Genomic DNA, 16,533 nt, shown 5'->3' with positions numbered 1-16,533 from the left:
GGCGTTTTTATGCCCCTAGAACCTACTAAAGGGTCTTGTATCACTGATTTCGCTCATTCCTTCAGCCAATCGCAATATAACATTTTTTTTTTAAATCCACACCTTTTTTTGGTAATTTGCTCTTTTTAATAACTTCAGGACAATTTGAAAACATATTCGGCTTAGGTCATTTTATTTGAATTTATTGTTCATCATAATTTTTGAAAAAAAAAAAAAATATGCAAAGTGAGCATAAAAATTTATTCTCAAACTTTTCTTTTAGTGCTTTAAAGCACAATTGTTTTAATAACTTGGTGAATTGGGTGATGGAAAGGTATTAAGCTGACATAAAAGTGCCTGTTTTTAAATAACTTTTGAACAGTTGGAAAGAGTTAAATTTCGCAATTAGTTTCTTATAACTGGCTGTGATGCGCATCCGTTTCGACATGAACAATAAATGGCCTAAACAGTCTTAAGCGAGTAGAAAATATAGTAACGCGCCGGACGCCGCCGCTGCCCCGCCGATATTTTTGACATTCGGCGGCGGCGTGCGAAAAACGACAAAAACCGGCTGCGGCGGCGGCGTTTATCGGCGGCGTTTAGCGGCGGCGTATATCTCTAGTATGTACTTATTTCTTTGTATGTGTATTAGGGTGAGCCGATTTGTATAGGCGAAAGTTAACCGATATCGCGCCATCGATTTTTCGATATGATTTGGGTTCAGGAAAAAAGTTCCACTCCGCATACCCAAAAAAATAATTTTCGAGCCTGCGAAATTTCATTTTTTTACTTTTTCTCGACTTTGCTTTTTAAGGTTTTTTTCATGACCTTCTAAAAAAATTTTCATATGTATACCCTGTCCGACCCAAAAATGTCTGCTAATATTTTTTCAAAAAACTGTTACCGCCAACGTTTTTAGCGGACATTTTTGGGTCGGACAAGGTATACATATGAACATTTTTTTAGTAGGTCGCAGGCTCGAAAATTATTTGTTTGGGTATGAGTAGTGGAACTTTTTTTCCTGAGCCCAAATCCTATCGATAAATCAAAGGCGCGACATCGGTTAATAAATCGACCCAGTCGAATTTGTACATACATTTACATCTTTGCAGGTATGTATGTATTTGTGCATTTCCTTCTTGCTTTACTTTGACATCATATCTGTTGCTCCTTAAATGAAAATTTCCAATTTCTTCTGTGACACCACTTACATACATATTTACTTAGTTTTTGCTCCCCAATCGATGACCAAGTTAAGAGCTACGACAAAATATGGAGCTTTGCAAGTTTTTTCTGGCCATTGAACTTAACTAACACTTTATATGAATGGGCGTAGGTATATGTATCAGTGATGATAATGATGGAACAATTGTGCCTTGTTTGGGTACGTTTTTGTAAGCCACGGTACGTTGATATTACATTGGTATATTTGGTACAATTTTGTGGAAACACGTGAGCCTAGTTTCAGATGCATTGGCAGTTTATTTAAACGCATACTCATACGAAGGGTACGAACTTGCTGTTGTTCTAGTAGCATTGAAGATTGGGTTAGGTTATTTAAGGTTGAACTGGCCGATCAATAAAGATCTCAAATAGACTGAATGTGCCCATGTTGTTACCAGACTTTGTTTGACGACTGAACGGAAGAACACCAATCAGGTGCCAGGACATATGTTATAGAATAACCCCGTCCTCTTGGCAAATACTAGTAGTTTAGTAGGACCCAGAATTACTGCCTCGAGATATGGCAACTCTGCTGCCCCTGATAGCTGGAGCCTTGACCTGGCGAGTGCAGTAATTAAATACAGAACGTGCTTAACCGTTTCTTCCTGCAGCTCGCTTTTCCTACACCTGTACTTACTGACGAGGCCTAACTTAAATGCATGTGACGCCAGAAGGCAGTGTCCAATTAGTGTGCCCATCTTGAGTCTTAAGTCTTCTCTCTTCAGAGATATGAGCCACTTTGTGAGTCAATTATCGCAGGCTTTGCACTTGATCTGAGAAAATTTGCAGCCCGGCGCGTTTGTTCGCGCCTTTGCTGCTTAATGGATCATATGCATCTTCTGCCTCATTTTGATTGCTTCCAAACGCATTGGACGTCTATTTTTGTTTAAGCGAGTGTTGCACACTCTTTTGCCAACATTACCTTCTATCCCCTTATGACCGGGAACCCAGAATACATAGATGTATGGTTCGAACTGAACGAAGTGTTTTCAATGCTTCCGGCTGAAAAACGCTGCAGTAATCCAGAGATCTGCTAGGATCTACTAGGATGTACTTATTTCTGGATCGACACAGCAAACAGCAGACTCGACCACTTCCGTTAACTTGACGGCATCTTAATACACGTGAATTGTATGTTCTGTCATTTTGGCACCTTGGCACCAACCCTTCGGCTCAATTGTGGCCCCAGAACTCTTTCGAAGTCCAGGCATTCACCGATATATTCCGTTTGGTCGATATATGATGGCAGCACCGAAGATTTTGGGGACTTTTATCGATGTTGATAGCCCTTTGCTAGAGAAATACTTGTTACCCTCCAGAGCTAACAACATAAGGTGCTAACGCAACTATCTCTTGCCCGATTTAGTGCTGCCATCAGCTGGAAGCCAGCATTATTACTAGCATTTAATTATTTATTTAAATTTTACTGTACGTATTGCACCACATTGTATTGTATTGTACAGTTTCGTTACGTAATGAGCTGTGCTATACTGCAAAGAACCATACGGTATTGTAATGTATTTTACTTTAATCTGTTGTACTGTATTCTATTGTACTGTACTGTACTGTACTGTTTTTTACCGTCTCGTATTGTACTGAAACGTATTGTGTTGTACGGTACCGTAATGTACCTTATTGTACTGTACTCTTACCTCTCATTGAGATAGAAACTGGAATTCTTATCTTTAGATCGTGACACCGCGACCATGCAACAAACAAAAAAAAAAAAAAAACAGTTTCCGTTAGGTGCCACGCGAATCTAGATATTAAGGACAGTTCCACGATTCGGGTTAAATCTTGCGATACATTTTTGAGCTATTTCCCGTTGAGATCGTTTTCGAGAGGCCAAATAGAGTAATTTTCTTATGGCAAAAAGTTCCGTCTCTCACTTAGGAGTCTGGTTTCCTTTACAGCAAGGTTTATGTATTCATTTCGGACACAAAATACTTTACCTGCATCGACATAAGGCTTTACCGTAAGAGTGCGGATGAAGCACAGGGTCTGTTTATGCTATTAGAGTTCAAACGGCTATATTCCTGCTTGCCAGATTTCTTCGTAGTATTTACAGAGGCGTCCTTATGTTGCGAGGAAGTGGATCGGAATCAATTATTTTTATTTTCAATCAGATTTCTAGGAATTGGCTAGAAATTCCTTGTTGATTATTTTATTTATTTCGGAGTCAGAAAGGGATATTCCATGACAGCTCTGAACGCAGTGGTTTAACAGTCCTGCAGCCTCCTGCAATTCATTTCTTTTAAGATAGGTACCACATCGTGGGCGCACACCACATGAACGGCTATTCAATTGCCTTATACGTCGTTAGCAGCGTTTCTTTGTTTTCACCACAAGTGCTGCTAGCGAGAAGCTTGAGAATTTTGCTGCAGCTTTGTTCTTAGGGTGCAATAACAGCTACATGTTGATGGAAGCGTAGGTCACTCTCCAACCTTACGCCAAGTATTTTGAGGCATCGGGTAGTTTCTAGCGTTACGCCACGCCATTGATGTCGGATAGTGCTGACGTTTATTTTGTCTATGTCGTAAATAAGGTCGCAGTAGAATTGGTCCGCCACGTTAAGTTACCATAGGTAAAGGAACTAGAAGTCTTACGGAAATAGTCATAGATAGGAAGGGCCAATACCTGTTGCTATTTACGATTGCAATGGAAATTCATTCTGTTGGCGAAGATAGCTTCGAAATTTAACAAAATGGGGATAGGACACTACTCTGAGGTACTTATTGTTTCATTTTTTTAAATTTTGTTGTTTGGCTACTAAAATGTACCGATGCCTGCCGACAATTAAAATAGCTTGGGTTAAAATTTCTAATATTACCTGGATTGGTAGGCCCTTCTATGCCTTGCAGTAAAATGTTATGGTTGAAGTCTAGCACAACGAATATTGTTGTTGTTGTTGTTGATGTGGCAATAAAGAGACTTCGCAAAGGTTCACGGCTATCCCGGAACTTGGTGTCGCCAGAGTTTCGGTTGCTCAAGAAACAGGATTCGCAACGGTTAGGTGAGGTTGACAATTGGGTTGGAGAAGCTATAAATTGCGCTGGCAATCTCTTGAAAGAGTTGCGCTATACAACCCCTTCAATCATTTGGGTATTTAGTTGCCTCTAACCCGCTGGGGTACGAATATTGCTCTATGGTGGGGTTCTTGATTTAGTTAGCTAGTTATAAAACATATACGTCGGGTTATCAACTTTGGTGCTGAATACTTGACCGAAGCCATTCTCTTGACTTGAAAGAAAACAACTCTTATGGATAAAGTGAACATAAGAGACAAATGGTGAATGAGGAAAAAACGAAGTAACTGCTGTCATCGAGCAAAGAGTCGGCGCATATGCGATTTGGCAACCACGCTAAATTTTGAAATAGTAAAAGACTTCGTTTATCTGGGAACCAGCATTAACACTAGCAACAACATGTGCTCTGAAATTCAGCGCAGAATCACTCTTTCCAATAAATGCTACTTTGGACTAGGTAGGCAATTGAAAAGTGAAGTCCTCTCTCGGTAAACGAAAATCACACTCAACAAGTCAATTATCGTACCCGTCCTGCTATATGGTGCAGAAGCATAGATCATGAAATCAGCAGATGAAGCGGCTGTCGGGGTATTTAAGAGACAAGTTCTTCGAAAGATTGACGGATTTCTAAACGTTAGCGATGGCGCGTAATGATAAACTGTTCGAGATACACGCAGACATCAACGTAGTCCAGCGAATTAAAACGCAGCAGTTACGCTTACTAGGCGAATGACAGATGACGCTCCGGCTAAGAAAGATTTTTTATCGGAATTCGCCTATGACAGCAGAGGAAGAGGGCGGCCCGCACTCCGTTGGAAAACCAAGGTGAACACGATTTATACTCCCTTGGTGTGTCCAATTGGCGCCAGATGGCAGAGCAAAGAAGCGACTGGCGCGCCTTGTTGGACGGCCATAACCATTTAAATAGTTAAGCGCCAATTAAATAAGTAGGAATAGATAAACAACGAGATATAAGGACGATAAAGATGAAAGCGGTTTTGGTGTGATCGAAACAGCCATGCCTCAAATCGGGAGTTCAAAACACTATTTGCATGCCATCACAATGCGTCTTATTTCGTGTCAAAGTGTATCGCAGACAACGACTGCTTTTTCTGTCTTCTTATATGTAGGAGAAGAAATTATTAAATTTCTTTTATTAAAAATTTACCCTCCTCTCCTTTATTGTTCACACTTGTTTGACCTAATTGGTAAATTTGTTTGGTAAAAATCAAGAAACCTTGTTTATCATCACTAACATGTACTCAAATTTTTTCCTATAAGACTGTGGTAGTACTTTCTATATATTTGTATGTAACTGCACAAGACTTATGGATCGGTAATAGCAAATGGGAATTGCCAAAAGGTACAAGTAGTACAGTTTTTGTAAGTTAGTCATGTTTTTATAGCAGAGCATATTTATATATGTATTGCTATAGCTATTGCGTTAAGCTTTTCCTATTTTTCTGAACGAAGACTTGCAAGTTAGATAAATTTTATATTCTATTGCTAAACGAAATATATCTTGCTCAAATTAATTTTTAATGTGATGTATTCAAAGTCTTCTCAGGCATAGTGCTTTGGTTGGAAATATAATAAATATATATAAAAATGAATTTGTGTGCGTTAGGTCGTTCAAAACTGAAAAACGGCTACACCGAATTCAATATTTTTTTTCTATTATTTTCGATCTGATTCGGGGATCATTTACGACACAAAAATTTATTTAAAAAACTTCAATAAAAAAAATATTTTAGCTATTACTCAAAAACGGTTTGACCGATTTCAAAATTTTTTCCTTTCCTTTATTTCGATCGGACTGACTGTTCATTTACCTCAAAAAAAAAAAAAATTTTTTTTTGGAAAATCTTCAATTTATCTTCAATTTATCAATATTTTAGCTAATAGTACGAGTTTGGTTGTTATTATTCATGCGGCTTTGGTTGTTTTACGCACCAGTATATCAATCAGAGTGGATGGAAAAAATTTTGTCAGATGTTGCCCTAAATAAATTTCTTTTATATAACCCTTTCGTATATGCAGCATAAATTTAAATTTTTCCAATTTCAACTTTTGAGAATTCCACAAGACTTTTGTTCACTAACAATTGCCGAATTGCCTTCTATTATTTTTATGCAACATATGGATTTTTTGGTTACTATATTATTTCATTACAACTATGAACTTAAATCTGCAGCCGAAGACTACAGATCTTATGACACTATGCGATATCCATTAAGCTGGATACCACAGCCTAATTTTTCAAAAATTACAATGCCGACTTAAAACGTTTTATATAGCTTTTTTTATTTCTGTGAATTTGGTAGTAAAAATATTCGCTAATGATAAAATATAAAAATAGAGAAAACATATTTTTAAATTAAAAAAGCTTCATTCCAAACACATTCTGCTAATAAACGTGTAGATTCGACCGTTTGACAACTTACTGATATTGCGGATTGTTGTTTATGACTAAAATGTTTGTTGTTTTCAAAAGGTTTTAAAAATAATTTAGCAAGTATTCTATCTACAGTCAAAAAGTATTTCATTCAAATTACAGTAAGTTCAAGGTAATGGTTGTAAACCACAACAGGCGTACAAGGTACTGGAAAAGTAAAGTTATCAGTTCCATGCTCGGAAGTTATGAAACATTTTTAAAGAACTACAAAAGAGTACAATGACAGAACAACGTCTGTCGCGTCAGCTAGTAATAAATATAATAAATATGTATAAACATGGTTTCCACACTTTGTTGTTTTATACGAGACTAAAATTTAGTATTGAAAAGGAAGGTACCAATATTTTTATGATACTTAATGAAATAATCTATACCATACGATTCAAAAATTGCCCCAATATAATCTGTAAAGCGATTCCGGAACGCTATGAATTTGATTCAAAATAGCCCTCAAACTTTCGAGAAATTTGATAGTCCCTATATTACACCGAAATTGTCCTGAGTTGATCCCCAAAATGGTGTTTTGCTTATCTAAAATTTCGACAACAATCCGGAACTAAACCCAAAATAGTTTCAAATTGATACCGAAAATATTATCGAATTAATCCGGAAAAGTTTCGTAATAGTCCTGCAAACAGTCCCGAACTCATTTGTAGACGCGAAACCAAATTATACTAAAATGATACCTAAACTAAACCCAAAATTATCCAAAAGCAATCCCGAAATGATTAGAAGATAATAAGGAAGTGTTAAAGAAACAGTCCAAAACTGTCTCGAAGTAGTACAGAACTGCTCCCAAACTTGCATCTAATTTGTCCTGAAGGTATACCATAAACAGTCACAAAATGATACCGAACAGCCCGAGTTGAATCTGAAATAATTTCAAAATAGTACCTCCAATAATCCTAAATATAATCCCGAAAGTAGCCCGAAATAATTTCGAATCGATTTCAATTCATATATGATCATGGTATGTCTCGAAATGATCCAGTTAGAGTGGCTGTTTCTATATTCTTCAATAAGAGACCATGAAAAATCATACATGACCTTTCATGCTTAGGCTGACTTAGAAAGTTCAACGTGATCATATCAAATCGTTCACGAGATGGTTGTGCTAATTTCCGTAATGTACCGGACAAGTATATTACTATCATAAAAGGAGAAGAATAAACAAGCTTTGGCGAAACCAATATTTCGCTGCCTGTCGTACACTTTCAGCCAGAAGGATCTCGTCACCTTTACAGAGATAGAGTCGGCCGGTCGACCTCCGAATTTCTGACAACCCATACCGTGCAGTTGTAATCATGCGACCTAAAAGGTTTGATTGACAAATGCCGCGGATTCACATTCTCCCAATCGTTAAATACCTCGATGTAATTGCAAATGTGATCAGGTACGTCCACACCCTTCTCAATCGCACTACTGTCGAACTCAGCCCTTTCATAGCACATTGGTTACCCGCGTAGATTTAAAATATCCTAACCGTAGCAGAACTGGATTGCAAAGATATCGACCGCAATCACATTCGCGTAAACTTTCGCTTGCAAGAAGTTGCAGTTACATTGACTTTCTGAGTGAGAAGTGAAGCTTGCACAGGGGCAAGTTGTCTTGTTTGCGATTGATGCCATCTTGACTGCAATATCCGCTGGATGTATAGTTAGCAAGATATGCAACGCCAAAGTAGGTTTTTTTCTAAAAAACCCGCTAATGGGAAAAGTCTTAATCGATATATTACTCCCCTAAAGTTTTGGTAAGCTCGAAGTCTCAAATGCGTTCCAATAGACCACTACTTTGCCACCTTCTTATAAACCCTTGGCAAGAATCTCCAACTCTCACCGATAGACTCTCCCTCAACAGTACAAGGCAATCTACTGTGTCTTTACATTGGTCTTGTTCGCTGTTCATAATAGTGCCCAGATACTTAACAGTACGAGTAAGTACCAGCAGTATTCTTCCAATCAAGTGAGTCCTGAAGTGAGGATGACAGACCCTCGTGCACAGCCAAAGCCGACGATGCAGGTAGAACTTCTATTTAACCGGGAGATTGGGAAAATGATTAGTCAACAGGTCCTTTAGGAATTTGTAGCTAATCATTGTACAGTTCACAAGCCCCCAAATTAAGGGTTACAGAGAGAGAGTATTGTGTTTACACGATTGTCGAAAATTTTTCTCGAATTTCCTTATTTCAGATTTTCAAATCAACCAACTCACAAGGGCCACCTGAATTTGATACTTACATATTGGAAAAATTTTCCGGCATTGCTTGTCAGACTTGGTTTAGAGACAAACCGGCTACGTCGTTGCGCCATCATCAGTTGCTTTGGTTGGTTGTTGATTTCGTTGGTTTATTGTTTGGTGTTTATTTGATGATAAGTTTTTGTCTGTTGTACCTGCGTTAATACTTTTTTTTTAAGTTTTAAAGGTTCAAATATTACGGTACCTGAATTTATAGAAGAGCCGCCTACGAGAAGAGCTATGTTCGTCGAGAAATGTCGAATGTTCGTCGTTATCACTTGTTGATGTGAAGCTCTCCTACTCCCAGTTGTTTAGCGATAACTTTTTTATTTATTTTACATCTAACTTTATTCCCATAAATATTTCGTTACTGCCGTTATTTATGTACATTTGTATGTATTTACATTTATACAAATTGTTTTGTCACGCTTAACTTTATTGTTGCAAAGGACATTGTATTACGCAGCGTAAGTTATTCGCTATTGTGTTTCACGTAGTTTCCCTAATTTTAGTGTTTGTTGTATTGCTGTCAGTCGGTTCGTACTCTCTACATAATCAAAGTGTTGTTACGTGGTCGTTTAGCAAATCGCGTGCTAACTTATCTACATTCTACATCTCAATATGTACAAATGAGTAAAAGGGCATACCTATGTCAGCGTAATGGACGACACTTTTTTCCACGAAATTGACCAGGGACTGGGATTGGGACTGGGACTTAAACTTGGGCTGGGACTGTAACCTTAGTTGGGACTGGGAATAAGGGTTGGAGAATGATAAGAGGAACTAGGGAGAAAAGAGGGAAGGAGAGTGTGACTGAGAAAGAGGTAGAGTTAGATTGAGATAGAGAGATAGGAATAGATGGAGCAGAAAAGAAGTGAGGGAAAATGCACAGAGGGAGAAAAAGATCCAAAGAAACAGAAAGGCAGATCTAGGAGTGAATAAAAAATAAAATAAAATAAAATAAAATGAAATAAAATAAAATAAAACAAAATAAACTTAAGTAATATACAAAAAAAAAAAAAATTAAATGAAAAAAACTAAAAAATAAAAATAAAATAAAAAAACTCAACAAAATAAAACAAAACAAACTAAAATAAAATAAAAGAAAATAAAATAGAAAAAATGAGAAAAACAAAATTAAATTAAATAACACGAAACGCAATAAAATAAAATAAAAAGAAAAAAATAAAACAAAATAAAATTAAACGAAATAAAATGAGATAAAAGAAAATAAAAATTAAAATAAAAAAAAAATAATACAAATTAAAATCGAATTTTAATCGGGGAGTTGTTGTGTTGTTATACCAAATTTTTGGATTTATAATCGAAAAATTATGTGCATGTTATCGCTAAGTCATCGATTTTTTATATGATTGTTACCAATTTTGTATCGAAGTGTTATCGAGAAGTTACCGATTTATTATCAAATATTTATCGATAACATACCGAAAAAATATCGATATATTATCAAAAGGATATTAATTTGTTTTCGGAAACTTTTAGATTTTTTATCGGAATGTTAACAATTTGTTTTCGACGTGTTTTAATTAATTTGTTACCGAAAAATCGATCGGTTTTGCTATCAAAATGTGTTGAAAAGTTGCCGATTCCTTATTGGAGTGTTACCAATTTTTTATATTATCGATTTGTTAACGACGACTGAAACAGATACCGATAAAACTTCAATACATATGTAACCCATCGATAACAAGCCGATAACAAATCGAAAGCTCGAAGATAATAATTGACTGTCCAAAATAAACCGATAATAAAACAATGACTTGTTGGTATCGGTTGTTTCCGATAAGAAGCCGACGAAGCCCTTCTCAAAAAGTCCGAAATTATTTGCTTCTGGTAAACTTCACGAGTTCATTCTAATAAGTAGATTTGAATAAAACTTTATATTAATTTGAGGAATTTTTTTTTTTATTTTCTCATCAAGAATACTTGATTGAATATTTCTAACAATATTTACATGCACGAATTCGCCCAATGAATAAAAGCACTCCACTGTAAAGTTGAGTACCTCGAATAGAAATCCGCGGCCATGAAACCGAGAAAAGAAATTAGTTTTAAAATAAAACAAAAAAATTCCTTGTACAGACACAGAGAAGGATTATCATAAACAATTTCTTGTCATTTTAATAGATACTTTCCTCGTTTTTCCTCTGTTTTGACAGGTGGGTTCCAATAAAAATATTTTCTTAGCCGGAGCATCATCTTTCATACGCATATGTGGCCTAGCCAACGTAGCCGCTGTATTTAACTTCGCTCATCATTAAACATTCTTCGGCACTCGCCGTCGCCAACGCGTATCGGTTCGTAAATATTTCGCAGAAAATTTCTCTCCAACACTCCCAGAGTCGCTTCATCGATGTTATTATGGTCGATGCGGATACAATAAGTGACTCGTAGGGCATAATTTTTGTTTGCCGACAGAAGACTTTACTTTCCAAATTGCATACCCAGTTCAAAGTAGTAGTTATTGGTAAGAGTGATTCTTCGATTCGTATTTCAAAGCTGATGTTGATAAACGAAGTAATTTACTATTTGGAAATCATGGATACAAACAAAACAAATACATGGATACAAATGTACTGATTCATCGCTTGACGACAGCTTCATTTTGTCCTTATTTACCATTTAACAACAAACCCATCTCTTTTGCTTCTCTTGTTTTTGCATTTTGGAGTAAATCAATGAAGTCAGCGTACGCCAGTTATTGTTTGCTCTTATGGTAAAGTTCTGCAGTTGAATCATGTTCTCCAGCATCAAATTTAAGAGATCGCATGTTAGGCGCTGTCTGAAACTTTGTTTAGTTTCGAACGGCTCGGAGACGTTCTTCCTAATTCTAACTGAACTGAGAGCGTTGCTCAATGTCATATAGCGCAGCCGTATAAATTTCGCGGCGGAAACTAAATTCATACATAGCTGTCAATGTCAGATATACCTGGTCTGAAGATGCACTTATAAGCTCCAATCAGCCAATGCCATGCTGGTTAAAACGCGATTTTTATCTAGCGCCAATTTATTTAAATTTTAATAGATCTCAAAGAATCAAATCCAAAGAAAAAATGTACTTACTTTTCATTCAGGCACACAACAGGGACTGTGAATTCCTTCATTGGTTTTTATTTTAATAAGCACGTAGGGTCAATTATATTATATTGTTAATAAAAACCTTTTTTCTTTTCTTTTTTCCTCTTTCAGCTCACCAAATTTCTGCATAAACAATTCATTACAACACACAAAATAAAAAAACGACAATTATCGCAGCTATAAATCAATTTATATCAAACATAATTAAGTGCAAAATAACAACTTAAGTGCAGCCACAAGTAAACGAGTCAATTAAGTGATTGGAGTGAGATCGAAGAAGTGGAAATTATTCTGTTAACATACCCTAATTGCATGCACATATCCATACATATGTAATCATATGCAAGTACTTATCAAAGTTGATAATAAAATAATTTGATTAATTAAAGTACACACGCACATGTGCAATATGAAATGAAAAATATAATCTGGATGCTTGAATATGAAAAAATTCGAAAAACAAAAAAGAATAAATTTATGCTGGATATTTTAGTATAGAGTGAATACAGTTACCATCTTTTGTTTTTTCCAGTTTTTAATGTTAAAATAAGTTATAAGCTTGTTGAGAATTTTCAGTAATTTTCCTACGATTGCCAATTTAAACGAAAAAAAAATTGCAGATATGATCAATATTATTAACTAACATAAATAAAACAAGAAAAGTGAAACAAGATTACTTCAAGAATGTATACGTACGATATATGGATGACAATTCCAGTGTTTTTTAAGTCCCGAAAACTCTGTTTTATAGGACTTTAATACCGAGATTTTGAAAATAGCAACTTAATATCCGTGTTGATAGCGAACACACACACAAACTGTTTTTTGTCAAAATGGAAATTTTGTTTAAATCATTTTGGTTCTATTAGTTGGTCGACAGCGAACACACACACAAAATGCTTTTTTTGTTCGGTGAAAAATAGAAATTTCGTTTAAATAATTTTGGTTATATTAGTTGGTTGACAGCGAACACACACACAAATTGCTTCTTTTTTTTGGGGGAAAATGGAAATTACTTTTAAATAATTTTGGTTATATTAATTGGTTGACAGCGATCACACACACACACAAATTGTTTTTTTTTGGGAAAAATGGAAATTTCGTCTAAATAATTTTGGTTATATTAGTTGGTTGACAGCGAACACACACACAAACTTTTTTATTGGGGAAAAATGGAAATTTCGTTCAAATAATTTTGGCTATATTAGTTGGTTGACAGCGAACACCCACACAAACTTTTTTTATTGGGAAGATGGAAATTTCGTTTAAATAATTTTGTTTATATTAGTTGGTTGACAGCGAACACACACACAAACTTTTTTATTGGGGAAAAATGGAAATTTCGTTTAAATAATTTTGGTTATATTAGCTTGTTGACAGCGAAGACACACACAAACTAGTTTTTGGGAAAATTCAAAATTTTGCTTAAATAATTTTGGGATCGCGGGTTCGAATCGAGCTCAAGGCCCAACAATAATTTTTTATCATTATTATTGTTATGATACATTTTTTCTTAATTGAAAAAATTTTTAAATTAGAATAGAAGAAAGAAAAAATTTTAGACAACTGCCAAAGCTCGTTGTATAGATCCATTTCGGGAACTGCTAAATTCCTTCATCGGCAACGTTTAGGCGCCGCTGCTATAACCATTCAGCCATCACAGCGGCCTTTTGTTTGTCTTCATTAATCCTACTTCTATTCTGGTTCGTGCCAATTGATATTCACAACACTGCGACATCTGTTGCAGAATGGCTGTGAAAATTGGACTTGTTTGTTGGCAATGCTGCCATAGTGTCATATTTTATTGACACTTTCCCCGTGCTCTGGGATGTATTAACAATTTTTGGTTCGAATCGAGCTCAAGGCCCAACAATAATTTTTTATCATTATTATTGTTATGATACATTTTTTCTTAATTGAAAAAATTTTTAAATTAGAATAGAAGAAAGAAAAAATTTTAGACAACTGCCAAAGCTCGTTGTATAGATCCATTTCGGGAACTGCTAAATTCCTTCATCGGCAACGTTTAGGCGCCGCTGCTATAACCATTCAGCCATCACAGCGGCCTTTTGTTTGTCTTCATTAATCCTACTTCTATTCTGGTTCGTGCCAATTGATATTCACAACACTGCGACATCTGTTGCAGAATGGCTGTGAAAATTGGACTTGTTTGTTGGCAATGCTGCCATAGTGTCATATTTTATTGACACTTTCCCCGTGCTCCGGGATGTATTAACAATTTTTGTTGTTATATCGGCCTACTGATTTTAAGATCGCGGGTTCGAATCGAGCTCAAGGCCCAACAATAATTTTTTATCATTATTATTGTTATGATACATTTTTTCTTAATTGAAAAAATTTTTAAATTAGAATAGAAGAAAGAAAAAATTTTAGACAACTGCCAAAGCTCGTTGTATAGATCCATTTCGGGAACTGCTAAATTCCTTCATCGGCAACGTTTAGGCGCCGCTGCTATAACCATTCAGCCATCACAGCGGCCTTTTGTTTGTCTTCATTAATCCTACTTCTATTCTGGTTCGTGCCAATTGATATTCACAACACTGCGACATCTGTTGCAGAATGGCTGTGAAAATTGGACTTGTTTGTTGGCAATGCTGCCATAGTGTCATATTTTATTGACACTTTCCCCGTGCTCTGGGATGTATTAACAATTTTTGTTGTTATATCGGCCTACTGATTTTAAGATCGCGGGTTCGAATCGAGCTCAAGGCCCAACAATAATTTTTTATCATTATTATTGTTATGATACATTTTTTCTTAATTGAAAAAATTTTTAAATTAGAATAGAAGAAAGAAAAAATTTTAGACAACTGCCAAAGCTCGTTGTATAGATCCATTTCGGGAACTGCTAAATTCCTTCATCGGCAACGTTTAGGCGCCGCTGCTATAACCATTCAGCCATCACAGCGGCCTTTTGTTTGTCTTCATTAATCCTACTTCTATTCTGGTTCGTGCCAATTGATATTCACAACACTGCGACATCTGGTGCAGAATGGCTGTGAAAATTGGACTTGTTTGTTGGCAATGCTGCCATAGTGTCATATTTTATTGACACTTTCCCCGTGCTCTGGGATGTATTAACAATTTTTGGTTCGAATCGAGCTCAAGGCCCAACAATAATTTTTTATCATTATTATTGTTATGATATATTTTTTCTTAATTGAAAAAATTTTTAAATTAGAATAGAAGAAAGAAAAAATTTTAGACAACTGCCAAAGCTCGTTGTATAGATCCATTTCGGGAACTGCTAAATTCCTTCATCGGCAACGATTAGGCGCCGCTGCTATAACCATTCAGCCATCACAGCGGCCTTTTGTTTGTCTTCATTAATCCTACTTCTATTCTGGTTCGTGCCAATTGATATTCACAACACTGCGACATCTGTTGCAGAATGGCTGTGAAAATTGGACTTGTTTGTTGGCAATGCTGCCATAGTGTCATATTTTATTGACACTTTCCCCGTGCTCTGGGATGTATTAACAATTTTTGTTGTTATATCGGCCTACTGATTTTAAGATCGCGGGTTCGAATCGAGCTCAAGGCCCAACAATAATTTTTTATCATTATTATTGTTATGATACATTTTTTCTTAATTGAAAAAATTTTTAAATTAGAATAGAAGAAAGAAAAAATTTTAGACAACTGCCAAAGCTCGTTGTATAGATCCATTTCGGGAACTGCTAAATTCCTTCATCGGCAACGTTTAGGCGCCGCTGCTATAACCATTCAGCCATCACAGCGGCCTTTTGTTTGTCTTCATTAATCCTACTTCTATTCTGGTTCGTGCCAATTGATATTCACAACACTGCGACATCTGTTGCAGAATGGCTGTGAAAATTGGACTTGTTTGTTGGCAATGCTGCCATAGTGTCATATTTTATTGACACTTTCCCCGTGCTCTGGGATGTATTAACAATTTTTGTTGTTATATCGGCCTACTGATTTTAAGATCGCGGGTTCGAATCGAGCTCAAGGCCCAACAATAATTTTTTATCATTATTATTGTTATGATACATTTTTTCTTAATTGAAAAAATTTTTAAATTAGAATAGAAGAAAGAAAAAATTTTTTTATGATAATAATGATAAAAAATTATTGTTGGGCCTTGAGCTCGATTCGAACCCGCGATCTTAAAATCAGTAGGCCGATATAACAACAAAAATTGTTAATACATCCCAGAGCACGGGGAAAGTGTCAATAAAATATGACACTATGGCAGCATTGCCAACAAACAAGTCCAATTTTCACAGCCATTCTGCAACAGATGTCGCAGTGTTGTGAATATCAATTGGCACGAACCAGAATAGAAGTAGGATTAATGAAGACAAACAAAAGGCCGCTGTGATGGCTGAATGGTTATAGCAGCGGCGCCTAAACGTTGCCGATGAAGGAATTTAGCAGTTCCCGAAATGGATCTATACAACGAGCTTTGGCAGTTGTCTAAAATTTTTTCTTTCTTCTATTCTAATTTAAAAATTTTTTCAATTAAGAAAA

At 35.9% G+C, this 16,533-nt stretch overlaps 1 protein-coding gene across 6 annotated transcripts in view; it reads left to right on the top strand.

Moving 5' to 3' along the window:
- The window catches only part of bma (SCY1-like protein bma), a 385,396-nt gene that overhangs the window by 176,181 nt on the left and 192,682 nt on the right, over positions 1 to 16,533 (top strand). Inside the window, exon 2 of one of the 6 annotated variants that reach the window (XM_067788413.1) lies at positions 12,551 to 12,710. The exons of 4 other annotated variants lie outside the window; for them this stretch is intronic. The gene's annotated coding sequence lies outside the window, so the exon portion shown is untranslated. Of the gene's footprint in view, positions 1 to 12,129; positions 12,365 to 12,550; positions 12,711 to 16,533 lie in introns of all 6 variants that reach the window. One more of the 6 variants, XM_067788412.1, reaches the window with a different exon arrangement.

Source organism: Eurosta solidaginis, chromosome 5 (genome assembly GCF_040869045.1).
Source record: "Eurosta solidaginis isolate ZX-2024a chromosome 5, ASM4086904v1, whole genome shotgun sequence".
Taxonomy (NCBI): domain Eukaryota; kingdom Metazoa; phylum Arthropoda; class Insecta; order Diptera; family Tephritidae; genus Eurosta; species Eurosta solidaginis.
The sequence above is the reverse complement of the archived record's forward strand: the minus strand, read 5'-3'. Positions and strand labels throughout refer to the sequence as shown.